This window comes from Cricetulus griseus, assembly GCF_003668045.3.
Source record: "Cricetulus griseus strain 17A/GY chromosome 1 unlocalized genomic scaffold, alternate assembly CriGri-PICRH-1.0 chr1_1, whole genome shotgun sequence".
Classification (NCBI taxonomy): domain Eukaryota; kingdom Metazoa; phylum Chordata; class Mammalia; order Rodentia; family Cricetidae; genus Cricetulus; species Cricetulus griseus.
Genome location: NW_023276807.1, coordinates 138,051,570 through 138,066,534, shown reverse-complemented (window position 1 = coordinate 138,066,534; position 14,965 = coordinate 138,051,570).

Below are 14,965 nucleotides of genomic sequence, written 5' to 3'. Positions count from 1 at the left end.
CTTAGCCATCAGAGAAATATAACTCAAAACAATGCTGAGATACCATCTTACACCAGCCAGAATGGCTAAAATCAAAAACATCAATGACAGTCTATGCTGGAAAGGATGTGGGGAAAAGGGAACACTCCTCCATTACTGGTGGGAGTGCAAACTTGTAAGAGCACTTTGGAAGTCAGTATGGTGGTTGCTCAGAAAAATGGGAATCAGTCTACCTCAAGATCCAGCAATTCCTCTCTTGGGCATATACACAATTAATGCATATTCATACAAGGACATATGTTCAACCATGTTCATAGCAGCATTGTTTGTAATAGCCAGAACCTGCAAGCAACCTAGATGCCCCTTAACTGAAAAATGAATAGAGAAAATGTTAGTACATTTACATAATGGAGTACAACTCAGTGGAAAAAAGCAATGGAATCTTGAAATTCACAGGCAAATGGATTGAACTAGAAATAACCATCCTGAGTGAGGTATCCCAGTCACAAAAAGACAAACATGGTATTTACTCACTCATATATGAATATTAGATATAGAGCAAAGGATTACCAGCCTACAATCCTCTTAACTAAGTGAACTAGTAACCAAGAAGGACTCTAAGAGAAAAATGCATGGACCCCAGAGAGTGGGAAGGGGCTGGATCTCGTGAGCTAATTGCAAGCATGAGGAGCCCTCCTCATGCAGTGGCTGATAGAAGTAGAGGCAGAAACCCACAGCTAAACACTGACTTGAACTCTAGAACCCGGTTGCAGAGTGGGAGGAATGAAGATCAAAGGTGTCAGAACCAGGCTGGTTAAACCCACAGAAACAGCTATCCAGAACAAGGGGGAGCACCTGGACCCATACCGCTGTCTGGGAGGCCAGCATGGGAATGATCTGGACCCCTAAACATGGATGTCAATGAGGAGGCCTTGACACTCTATGGGCCCTCTGGCAGTGGATCACTATTTTTCCCTGGTGTAAGAAGGGACTTTTAGAGCCCATCCCACATGAACGGTGTGGTCTTTGTGGAGGCCCCATGGAGGGCCATGGATGGGTTTAGGGCCTGGTGGGGGGTTGTGGGGAGGAGAGAGAGAGGGAGAAATGATTGACATGCAAAGCAAGCTTGTTCCTAATTTGAACTAATAAAACAAAAGCAAAAAAAATAACCTATGCATTCCAGTTTCTGTTAATGCTATACTACTCATTGTGGGGTTATTTACTGGAGTTTGGTCAGCCTATTAGGATTTACACCTTTAAATAATACTGGTGTCCCTTCCCTGTAGGGTTTGAATAAGAATGGCCCCTATAGACTTATATATTTGAATGCTTAGTCATCAAGGAGTGGAACTATTTGAAAGGATCAGAAGGATTAGGTGGTGTGGCCTTCTGTTCTCCACCACTGTAGTCTCCCAGTATGTCACTTTTTTGAGGTTTCAAAAGTCCTTACCATGTCTCTCTCTTTCTCTCTCTCTCTCTCTCTCTCTCTCTCTCTCTCTCTCTCTCTCTCTCTCTCTATGTGTGTGTGTGTGTGTCTCCCCTTGCAGATTAGGATGTAGCTCTCAGTTACTTCCCAACACCATGTCTGCCTGCTGCTGCTGATAATGGACTAAGCCTCTATACAATGTAATATATTTGCATTAAAATGGTAACTTTATGAAAGCAATTTAATGACATTTATTTATTTATTATTTGCTTGTTTTATTATATTATTTTTTAGCTCTTGAAATATTATTCTTCCCAAATAATAAAAAATCATCAAATTGAAAAGTGAAAATTACAAAGAATACAATAATTGTAAATGTATTTTGAGCATTCAATGTCCAACCTAGTTGCCATTGTTATTGTTGCTATTAAACCGCATTTGAGTTTCTACATAAACAAAACTGTGAATTATTAGTATTACAAAATGTTCTTAAGCTTCAATTGAATAGTCACTTGAAATACAACATTAATTCTTTCTGGTTTCTAAAAAGTATGCATTTATTTATCTCTATATTTGAGCTTGATTTAGTTACCTGGATTTCATTGAAGATATATACATAAAGGAATGCATATAGAGAAGAAAACTCAGAAATAAACCTTTTAAAATTTCAAATAAGGAACTCTATATAGTAAGTGTGCACTACTTACATGTTTCTAAATGTATAAAAATATCTAGAATAGTAAAGAAACTAAAAACATTTTGCTATCTATTGGAGAAATAAAACTAAATCTTTCTCTCTCTCTCAGTGTGTGTGTGTGTGTGTGTGTGTGTGTGTGTGTGTGTGTGTGTGTGTGTAAGAAAATAGGCTATGTTGTTTGTTAAAATTTGAAAAACAATTTAAATGTTGCAAACATATGGCTACACAAGTCTCATTCTTGAATAACTTCCTCTAGATCTTCAGATCAGAACAAAACAGCACAAGAAAATAGATGTTATGCACTAATGAGAAGTGACATTACATTATTACAAACATCCATTATAGCTATACTAAGTAGAAGGATTTGACATTTCATAAATTTATATTTTAATAAAATTAAGCATGTCTACAACTTAAATTTTATCATTTGCAAAAAAGTCCCTCTGAAGTTAATAGTGATACAACCTTTTTTTCTTTCTGGTGATTTAAAAATATCTCCTTTCTATGCCAAGAGAACAGAATATGAGATGAATTTTCATGAATCTTACAAGTCTCTAGCAAAAAGAAGAATTAGCCATGCAGTTCAGATTGTACAAGTCCTGAATTCCAGATTCAAAGTTACAGGTATTGGCTATTATTTACAAAGGGAGAGGGAAGAGAGATAGGGATAGAGGAAATGATATATCCAGAATTTTCTAAAATCTTTCTCAATGTATGAGTATTTCTTGACTAAGTTCAGGTCTTTGGAAGAAAACCATGACATTTCTTTCACTAAGGGCCTGCAGAAACAATTACTGTGAGAAGAACAGTCCAGAAGAAAATGACAGGTTCCATTTGAGACAAGATAATCTTCAGATGATGGTGGGCTATCCATTTTGAGAAACTTATTTGAACAAAACTGAGTTTTATTATAGACAAGAGTTGTCAGCTTAATAGTCCGTAGACTAAAAGCAAAATTTTAAAGTATCTATCTTCACCTCTTGTTCTCTTTTTCTTAAAGGAAAAATACGTTTATTGTATCTCACTCTGATCTGATGTCTTTGGTCAAAGAGTGAAACAAATTAGCGATTAAATGGCCAATACCTTATGAATACCTCTTGTTTCCTCTACTGTTGTTGTGAACTGGGAATATCAGTGGTTCCAGAACCTTTCTTTGAATATCTTCTTCCTCATCATGCAACCAATTTCAAATCCGATAACAATGAAACTATGAAAAACATTGAAAAGCATTTGTGGAAGGATGGCCTGAATGAAGTAGAGAAGTGACACGGCTGAAGGTCTATTAGCCTCAGTGCACACAAGTCAGCATTTAAGATCTAGGGTCAAAGACAGGTCTTGTTAGAGTTGCCTTCTGCTGACCAGGATATACCAATCCTGTGATGAGAGAATGTGTTATTGGCTAAGAAAGAGCTCTATACTAATGTGGTCATCCTCTCTAGACCTGTGAGAGCTCAAAAACATTTCACACAAACAGATATTAGAAAAGAAATGTGAATTTCTGCAGGATGGGGTGTGTGACTCACCTTGGCAAGTCCAGCATTTGGAAGGCTGAGACATGAGGCTTGCTCTGAGTTTGGGATGATTTCCCGGCAAGCATGGGCTATAAACAGAATATTCTGTCTTTAAACAATAACAACAAAACCCCTAATTATATCAGTGCTAACCCAATAAAGTCAAATGATAACAATTAAACATATCTTCATTAGAAACAAGAACACCCTCCTTTTTTGTGATTTGAATGTGAAATGTCCCATAGCTCTCCCGTTTGAATACCAGATGGTGGAACCTTTAGGAAGTGGAGTCTTAGTAGAGGAAGTAAGTACCTAGAAGTGGGTTTTGAGTATGTTTAACCCAAGTCCACTTCCTGTTTACTATTGCCAGTTTATAATTTTCTGTATTTTCTTTTTTTCTGATTTAGTAAATTTCATTTTGGCAAACATTAATGATATTTTCTTCTTGAATTTCTGACAAGTTTTTCCCAAGTTGGAGGAGGAGAACTATTTCCAAATATGAATATAAATACTCATTATTTTATTTTCTATCAGGTCAGATTTTGCAGCTTCTCTTTGATATAGTTAATGGAAAGTATGTTAACAAAAATTATTTACTACATAGCTTTATTTGTTTCATCTCTCAGTCATTGTAAAATGAGAGAGATGAGGAGCAAGGGGAAGAGTGGTGAGAAGGAAAATGAGCAGGAGTGAGAGGGATTGAGGAGGTAGAGGGAAGGGGAAAGGAGGAACCAGGAAAGGGAATGCCTAAATACTGGGGAGGAGATCTAGGAGGGGTGCACAATCACTTGTCATCTAAGAAATGTGGTTTTTCTAGCATTTTTCAGACTCTATATAAAATTTTATGTTCCAAATATACCATTTGGTCCTCCTTCTAAGCATGCTTCTGTCCATCTCATGGCTCCAGGGCATGTATTCCCTATGGAGGGTTACTCTAACAGCCCAGATACAGCGGGGACAGTCTTGGTCCTGCCCCAAATGATGGGACAGCCCTAAGATTCTATTACTGCCTACTGGATTGACAATTATTACCATCAAATCTCTTATTATGAAATATTAATAGCATTGTACATTAATATTTTAAAGGGAATATGTCAATATCTAAAAAGAAAATAAAACATCATTATGACAATACCCACATTAGACTTGATTAATAATAAACTAATGGAGAGGTCCAGTTGAAATGCTTGGAAGAGAGTGGCTTAGTTTAATGGAAATCATACATCTTTTGTAATGTGCATACAAGAATATGTTCTGATATTATCTTTGTTGAATAGTAGCTGAGTCATGACCACTTTATTACAGTTTTCCATGTGAGTTATATGCTTAGGAATATAATATTTCAGGGAAATAGGCACAATAATCAAATTAAAATCTAAAGCTTGTGAAATACATACAGGATGTTACACTGCTATATTGTGCAGGCATCAGTTGGAATATTGTACACAGGAGTTCATATCAGACCTTTACAAGCCATTCAAATTTAATGAAAAACCAATTCTATTTGTTCTTCTAAAATGAGTATTGACTTTATATTCATGGCAGTTAAAATTATCATCGAACTTAGTTCTAAAGAAAAACATCTGCCTCCAAAGTGAAAATCATTCTCCATACTATTTAACTTGGGCACTAAATCAAAACTTTTCTCATCACCCCAGTAACAAGAGTTGGATAATTTCTCTAACTTTATTTTTGAGAATGTAATGTAATTACAATATTTCTCTCTTCTCCTTCTTCCCTCCAGCCACTCCCATATACTCCTTCCCACTCTCTTTCAAATTCATGGTCCTTTTTCAATAATTATTACATGCATGCATGCATACATGTATACACATATATTCCTAATCATTTTTGCTCAGTATGTACACTTATATCTGTTATGTTTTCAGACTTGATTGTCAGGCACTAGACATCTAATTGGTACCGTCATCCCTGTGGATGATTCCCTCTTCCAATTCTAGCTGTCCTCAGTTGCCTATAGTTCTTTGTGTAGGGTTGATGACTTGTGAATTTTCTCCCATGAACTTTGGTATGTCTATTGATATCCTTGTTTGACTCAAATTTTTGCAGTCATATTGCTGAGACTTCATGGATTTAGCTTCTGATATTATTACATACTCTCACAGCAAACTCTGATCTTACAATTTTCCATGCTATCTTCTGCAATGCTTTGAGCTTCATGTGTAGGAATGCTTTGTAGATGTAACTCTTGGTACTGGGATACACTACTCTGCATTCTTATTGATTACATTTTTCTGTAGTAGTTTCTGTCTGTTACAATGGGAAGTTTTGTGGCGAACTGTGATGACTGTACTTATCTGTGGGTATAAAGACAGTTTACATTGTTGTTAGCCATTGTCCCTGTTTATTATATTAGTCCCAATAACCATGACCTTACTAGCACTGAATCATCACTGGGTTTCTGATACTATGCATGGTTTGACTCTTGTTGAACAAGTCTTCAGTCCAATTAGAGATCTGTTGGTTACCACCAAAGTACGCTTGCTATTATGGTACTTCTAGGGTTATCATGACATACTGGTTGTTGATATGGTTCATAGGTATCCCAGCTAAGCAGAATTACAGGCTGCCTTTCTCCTTTGGAAGCTTGCCTGGCACCTTCCAGTAGAACAGTTTTTGAAATTCAAGAGGACACTGAAATCCACAGGTAGTTCTGAAATGTGCAGATCACTCGATTGGAATGATACAAGGAGGTAATGTATGAAACAAAGCCATGCTGTATGAGGAGAGGACTGAAAGCACATTAAATGTTCTGCAAAGACAGAACACTGGAACTTTTGGTGGGGTCTGATTTTCCCTACAATGGACTGATAATTTTCCCATCCAAAGACATGAAAAAGTAGGTGATGCCTCCAGAACAATACAGAGAACATAAATAAGAAGTAGCACTATAGTTTGTCTGTACCTGAGATATGGGAACTGAAACCCAGAGTAACTCACAAATGCTGATGTAAGTAATTTATTGTGACAGGAGGAAAAATATTTTTTTCTTATTTTGGATTCATCTTTCAATGGCACTGTAGTGTTGATACTGCCAAGATAATTCCAACAGGGGAATTTACTATGTATTTTTCTCACTCAATAGTCTATAAGACAAAAGAAGGGACCTATTTTTCTCCCTTTGTTTCTACCAGGACAGCTAGAGTTTTTGCTTTCTAAATTCTTTTTGGCATGGAAGAAGGTCTGATAATTTAGTCACTTGTTTATGTATACACTATAAGATAAGTAATAATATGAGTATTATTTTGAAGCAAAACTCATCAACAAATGAGGCTGAAAGTTTATTGGAGAAATTGTGTACAATGAACTATAACTTGGAATACTTCTGGAGTTTAAAACATTTTCATTTTCACTTATTAAAAAATGATAAGGTTGAAAAAATTTTAGCAATAGATTTTAGTATATATTTGCTATATAACAAGATGTTATGCTACAATATGAAAAACAATACAGAGTCCCTAAGTCCCTGTTTTCATAGGAAGTTTTTGTCATGCAATACATATCTTATACTTAGAGATTCCTTATGCATACTGTCACCTTGCATGTGCTCAGTGGCTACATTAATTGGAAAGGTCTACAGGGCACAAAGGGTAAGATGAGGCAGAAGAGAAGAATGGGAAGCCAGGCGTTGGTGGCGCATGCATTTAATCCCAGCACTCCGGAGGCAGAGGCAGGCAGATCTCTATGAGTTCAAGCCCAGCCTGGTCTCCAGAGCGAGTGCCAGGATAGGCTCCAAAACTACACAGAGAAACCCTGTCTTGAAAACCCCAGAAGAAGAAGAAGGAAGAAGAAGAAGAAGAAGAAGAAGAAGAAGAAGAAGAAGAAGAAGAAGAAGAAGAAGAAGAAGAAGAAGAAGAAGAAGAGGTATAGTCTGATCTGGTTAAAAGATAAGACTCTAGATGTTCAAGAATGAAGAATGCCAGCATTTGTGCTCTTCTCCTATTAGCTGTATGATATGGGGAGATATCGGTGATGTGTGGCTTCAAAAGGCTAGTAGAGGATAAGATTTAGATATAGTGTCTGGGAGCAGGGATAAGTCTATTATTTAATAGCATATGGTTTATGGATTTGAAGAGCTTCGTTGTGACTCTTCTGTATGGAAATGTATATATTCAGAATTTGGGAACCCACATTAAGCACCTACAAACTTGGAGATTCTGTCCTTATATTCCTTATATGAATAGGTCTCTGAATTTCCCCTTTGTTTATGTTTTAAAAATAATTTTTCAAAACATCTGGAGAAATCTCTTTCTCTTTTAAATTAAACACATTGAGAATTTCATTTGTGTGTACTTTTAAAATGCTAAGACACAGAAATGGAGACCCCCAAGGGCTTTTATATCCTGTCATTCTGCTCAATGAGGGGCTCTAAACCAGAATAATTTCACTAAAAGTGATATTTTTATATTTAATTGTTTTTGAATTAAGCAACACCTGTTCCATAAGTAGTTACTTGTATCACATGTTTAATAAAATCACCTAAGTACAGTGGTGAATGCTCAATATTGCCACTCTAGAAGCTGTCACTCGTGACTCATGGTGATGGGGCCTGACTTTGCTCTATTTTGCTTGGCTTTATTTCCACTAAGACAAACATTGGAGAACATTGCTTTTACCTGTGGACCCAGACATTCTATTAATACTTTACTTCAAAAGAAGCTGTTACAACTTTCTTCTACATCCAAGTAAATAACTTGAGTTGCTTGAGAATGTAGATGCCATGTAATGATACTCATTTGATACAAAATGCTTTCTTAAGTTTACATATTAAATGGAGTACAATTGTAAGTCTGTAGAAATGATGTTTAAAGTAGATGATAGCACTCTTAATTCTATGGGTTAACTGAAATTTTGATAATCAGATCTTTGTGACTAAAGAATTCAGTGTTAAATTTCAAGTGAGATAATCCTGACTAGCAGCAAGTACTGTGGGTTTAGGGGGTAGTCTAAACTTCAGTTAACACATTGAATTAATAGTGCCTGCTAGATAGAACCAATTGAGTAGCAATGTGGGTATTAATAAATGAGCTTGGGCTTTAGAATTACTTTGATATAAAGCTTTAGAATTTCTTTGATATGTCTTGTGTTGCATACTTGGATATATATCTTTGGGAAAATCAATTTTATCTTCTATATAATAGGAATAAGAATAGTACTTACAGCAGTATGGTGGATCTTTGTTTAATGAGTGACATATGTTGCTCCTAATTAAGTATGCTTTACACCTATTATGAGATGCTAAGGGCAAAGACCATGACTTACATGCCTTGTCTATATCTGGCAGAAGTAATCAGTAGATATTAAGTAAATTAAAGATCTTTATAATGCAATTTTAACTTTTGCTTTTGTCTTCAAAAGATAAAGTCTCTTTATAAGTGAAGGTTAAATTTAGGCTTCTTTAAAGACAAATGAAGACAATGGTGTCTAAGGTGTTTCCAACTCTTTTCATGTGGCCTTCCTAGATATAATGGCGAAAAGAAAGGCTTGGCTGTGGCAGCTTCTAGTAGGGATACATTGGTAGTCATTGTGCAGTTGTTGTAAAATACAGCTTAGTATTTTATGGCAGCTTAATCCACTTTGCCTTTCATCTCTGCATCTGTGAAAAAATAGTGACAACAGGGAAAACATTCTAAATCAAACATATGGAGTGCTGGAGACTGCAGCCAAATCCTGTTCTTACTGAACTGTTATGGAGAAACAGTGAAATCTCAAGCCTGGTTTTGAGTAGTGAATGGTTATAATACACTCAAGCAGTGACTTCCTCAGTTAAAAAGTATTTTTAAAACACTTCCCAGAAACAAATACAGAGACCCATGTCCTAACATTAGGCAAACCTCCAGAGTCCTGTGAGAGAGGGGGAGGAAGGATTAAGGGGGCAAAGGGGACAAGGACACCACAAAGAAATCCCAGGAATTAGCTTACCTAGGTTCATGCAGGCTCACAGTCACTGAGCTGCCAACCAGAGGGCTTGCATGGGACTAATGTACTTTTCACATATGTTATGCACAATTGTTTGGCTTAGTCTTCTTGTGGAACTCCTAGTATTGGGAGCAGAGGATGTCTCTGTCTCTGTTACCTGCTTTTGGGAACCCAGTTACCTACTGGGTTGGCTCTTTCAACCTTAATAGGAGAGGAGGTGCCTAGTCTTACTATAACTTGATATGCCATGGCTGATTGATTTCCTTGGGAGGCCTGCCCTGAGAGGAGAAGTTGGGAATTGGGACTAAGAAGAGAGGAGAGGAGAGGAGAGGAGAGGAGAGGAGAGGAGAGGAGAGAGAGGGGAGAGGGAGGGGAGGGGAGGGGAGGGAGGAGGGGAGGGGAGGGGAGGGGAGGGGAGGGGAGAGGAGAAGGGAAACTGTGATCAGACAGAATATAAACAATGACCACAAGAATTAACTTAAAAAATTACAATAGCAAGTAGTCTAAAATAAATGTGGCATCAAACTATGGTCTCTTTGTATTGCTCCATTTTCTACTAGGTATAACATGTAATCTTTCCCCTAGAATAATGTCCTTCAAATATTAGCTCATTGTAATTATGGAAAAAGTTATTGGGGGCAGAAAAAGTCAAGTATGGAAGGGATGAAAAATTAAAAACTGTGGGGGCATGGGAAGGCTTAACTAAAATGAAGGCTATATGAAAAAAAGCGATTCATGGGCCTATGATCTAGCAACCAAAGTAAAAATATAATCAGAAGGGATGGTGGAATGTAAGTGTCATGAATAGGGCGACTACTCTGGGTTAAAGGTTTAAGGGAGGAGGAGGCAGAGTAATAGGCATGAGTAACATAAGTATGGTTGATGAAGCATTGTGGAAACCACCTACTTACAAGGTAGTTAAAGTCATAGTATACATTAAAAAGGAGTTTGTACAGAAGTACCAGCCACGGCTGGACAGTGCTGCTTCCAGAAGACATGGGTTATAAACAAACACTCAGTGTCAGGCATTGCATACATCCAGTGAGTTATTAGTTAGGGAACAAATCATAAAGAACACAGACTATTGCTATTGTTCTTGTCTGCCAGCATAACTAGGTAATATTCTACTTCTGAAGAAATATTCATTGTGGGATGCAGGACCTAAAGAAGTCGAACTCAACTCATCAGGGAACTTCCTTCCTGCTTGCTTATACAGTGCCAGAAGTTTCAATGCAGTCATCTCAGGGAGAAAGCACATCATTGATCATACCAAGCTCGAAATTCTGCATGCTATAAAACCAACATGGCTGGTTGAGTCAAGTGGTATAATGGTTATATTACGGTTATTAAGGTAATCAACCACTTTCTAATTGGATATGAAGCCTGCTCCATGGTCCTGGTCAAAAGTACAAAACTGGGAAGATAATAGGGCCAAGAAAGGAACTCACTGCTTTTGTTATATTAAATGGTCATTCAGTCAAGCTGCCTTCTAAATATTTATGTTTTTGCATGTAGATTTGGGTTGTTCTCTTTGCAGTGGGTAGCAATTAATTTGTGTCTGGGAGAACTGTCAAGTGTAAGTGAGTGAGATGTCATCTGTTGGGGAATATTATTTTTAGGTGTGTGACTTTTATTTATGCTGCATTTATTTAACTCTGTGAAGCTGTGTTACTGTGCTTGCCTAAAACACCTGATGGCCTAATAAAGCGCAGAATGGCCAATAGTGACTTAGGATCAAGGATAGGTGGGCTGGCAGGTAGATAGTATAAATGGGAGAAATGAAGAAAAGTAAAAGTAATGAGAGAACATGGAAAGGAGGACATCAAGGCTCAGCCACCCAGCCACCCAACCAGCCATGGAGTAAGGAAGGTAAGATATACAGAAATAATAAAGATAAAAGCCCAGAGGGAAAATGTAGATAGGATAACTTAAGTAAAACTGGCTAGAAAAAAAAAAGCCAACTTAAGTCTGGGCATTCAAAACTAAGAATAAACCTCCTCCATGTGTTAATTATTTTGGAGCTGGGTGGTGGGCCCCTCAAAGAGACAAAAGCCAAAAGAGTTTAAAAAAAATCCAACATTCACCTGTGTATGAATCATTTATATGAATCTTCCTCCATTCAAGGCTCAGGTAGTATATAGGAAGAGTGGGTGGGAAGAATGCAAGAGCTGGTGGGTGATGGGAAAAGCTGTGGAATACTTCTGTATACGGTATGCCTATTGCATATATCAGTTTACAGCATCTGTGGTTACCTGCACAAGATGAAGCCAATCAAAATTCCAACAGAATGGGAAAAGGGCCCTGATGTCCTACCCTTGAAATGGAAGATTTTGACAGTTGATAGTTCCTAAGGGAATGGAAGTCACTCTTCTTTGGGAATTGGCCTCCGGTAGGTTGCTCTAACCCAGCAGATTTCCATATTCCCCTGTGCACATATGTGCAGCAGTAATTGCAGTAGGAAGCCATTAATCACAGCAGTAAAGAAGGGCATGAGGTTGGGAACATGTTTAAGTTGGGGGGGGGTGTAGGAAGGGTTGCATGTAGTCAATGATGGGTAGATCATATCAAACCAATTGTATATGAAGATGTCAAAGACTAATAAATGTTATCAAGCAAAGAAAGATATGTTCATTTCTAAAAATAGCTTATAGTAGTATTTCTTGAAAACTACAACTACTTTATAAATACTTATAAATGTAATAATTTAACAGATTTTAAGTAATCCTTTCTGAATTTCATCCTCAAATTTTCAAATTCTGATGTAGTATCAGTAAGTAGAGACTTTAAGTTTATATTTCTAGCTGGATAAAACTTCTTTGGCTGACTTACTGTCTATGCATTAAGAACTCCTTTCCTGCAGTGGCTGAAACCAACTGCAAATGCACAAATAGGATAATTCAGAGAAACCTGTATGAATAATCATAATTATTAGTTTGTTTGCAACAATCATTTTTAAATTTGATATAGTAATATATTTTCATGTAACAATGAATAGAAACTCTCGTTGTTAGTTAACTGGATGTTTTCTGTACCCAACCTTAATCATTCAGATAGTTGGTGTACTGGTTACGTTTCTCATGGCGGTGACGCAATTTTGATAAATTCTAATGAAGGAAACAGGAGCTTATTTTGTCTCTCTGCTTGAGGGGACAATATAGCCTGAAAGGAAAGGCATAGTAAAAGGATCATGAGGAATATGGCCACACTGTATCCAAAGCCAGGAAGCAGAGCCATGAACACCGGTGCTTAGCTCTTCTTTGCCTTTTTATGGCAAGAACTATGTCTACTAGGTGATTCTAGATCTTGTTAAGTTGAAATATATTAACAATCACTGTTGATATCATGTAGATATTTGCTTTGATTACTGTAACTTATGTCTTTGGACTTTAAAACATAGCTTTTACTAAGTGTCTTCTTTGAAACTTCTGTGCATATAGTACTTTCATACAGTCACCTCTACTCTCTCAAAGATATGTCAAATATGAGCTGTACTTATCTTTTACATTCCCTACAGCTGGAAATTCCTAAGCTGCAAACCTAAGCTACCACTGAAAGCACCAAAAGATTGTCCTGAAAATGAAGCAGGGACTCCAGAAAAATAACAGCACATATTTCATATTTGACATAGATCATTGCAATCACATATATTGGTGATTATATACATACATATATATATATATATGTATATATATTATAGATTTGACATGTGAAACAATATTTTTACTTCCAAATTCATGGGAAAGTGAGGATTCAAAATATTAATATTTACTATTTTAAGAAAAGTTTACCAAGTGATACTATAAAGTTTTCTTTTAGAGGAAACAATACCCAAACCAAACATAAACAATGGCAAATGATGCATTATTTATCATAGATTTGTATTGGTTAGTATTTTTACAGTTTAGTTAAATATAGCTAATTATGTTTTTCAAGTATGTAGGAACTAGAATAAAATATATTAAGATAGAACTGACAACAAAATGAGATAGTTGGTCAGGCACAGTAATAAAAGTCCTTAATCCCAGCACTCTGGAGGCTAAAAAAGTGGATCTCTGTGAGTCTAAGGTCAGCCTTGCCTATATACAGAGTGGGAGGCTAGCCAGGTCTATATGGTGAAATGCTATTTCAAAATGAATGAATGAATAAATAATAAACGCAGAACAATAAAAAGGATGATGTAATTGGGTGTTTTATTTCTATTCCTTTCTAGCCTTTTGATTGGCCATGTTGGCTGTCAGAAAGAGATATCTCCTGAAGCTGCTCTATATGAAATGGATACAGAACTAGAGATCCACATAGGTTGAAGCACTAGCCTATAGAAGGCCAAGGTCTAGGGTAGCTCCAGCTCCCAGAATGTGTCTTCCCTCCACTCCTGTTTTGATAAGGGATGTGCCATGTTTTCATACTCGGATTCATAATTGCTCAGATAGAGATCTATCTAATGGCTTACCTAGCCAGTGGCTTATGGATTATATAATCATCTCTGGACAGGTACTATATCAAAGCCCATATGGAACTTGATTTAAAATATGAGGGCTCAGTGGATGGTATGACAAATTTTTACAGCATTTTTAGAGGAGGTCAGATTGGCTAAGCCATATGTTTATAAATAAAGCTGGTGATTTATATGCTGGTGTAGACTCTAGGTTGTGTGAAAATATTAAAGGGAAATAAATATTCTCTTGAGAATAAGATTAAAGTTTATAAATTAATGAAGTCACAACTAACTGAAAGCAAAGTACAGAATCCTTTGAGGCAGCAAAATGTTCCCCTATGGTGAAGTCCTATTTCACATGGAGGGAGACAGACAGGACTTTGTCTACAATAAAATGTACTTAAGCCAAGAGAAGTCCCATGGAATTTGTGATGAAAATCTAGTCTAATCAATTTATGATACTTTGTTATAACTTTAGTAATCATTCTATTGGTTGAATAATTTAAATATTGTGTTCCCAGACACCAATAATAGCTAGTTAAACTGAATTATCTCCTTTATTCTAATTATCCTTCTACCTGTAATTGTCTTACCTGTCATTCTTCTTTGTGTAGGTGTGGAACAACTGAAAAACATGTATTCCTTCTATGTCCATTGATATTGCCATGATTCTTGTGTTATTTTTGCTGCCATTTCTAGAACGGACTGTTTCACAGCAGACTTCCTGTTACTCTGGCTCTTCCCATCTTTCTACCCTCTGTTTGGTGATGTTCCCTGAGTAATAGATGCGGAAGCTGTGATGTGGATGTACCTGTTGGGTCTAGGCTCCCCACAATTTACTGATTTCTGTGGTTTTCAGAGATGGTCTGATCTACATTTGCTCTTAAGAGAGTCTTCTTTGATTAGGAGTGGTAGAAACACTTATCTTTGATGTATAAACTTTTTAATAAAAGCATACTTTTATATACATAAACCTT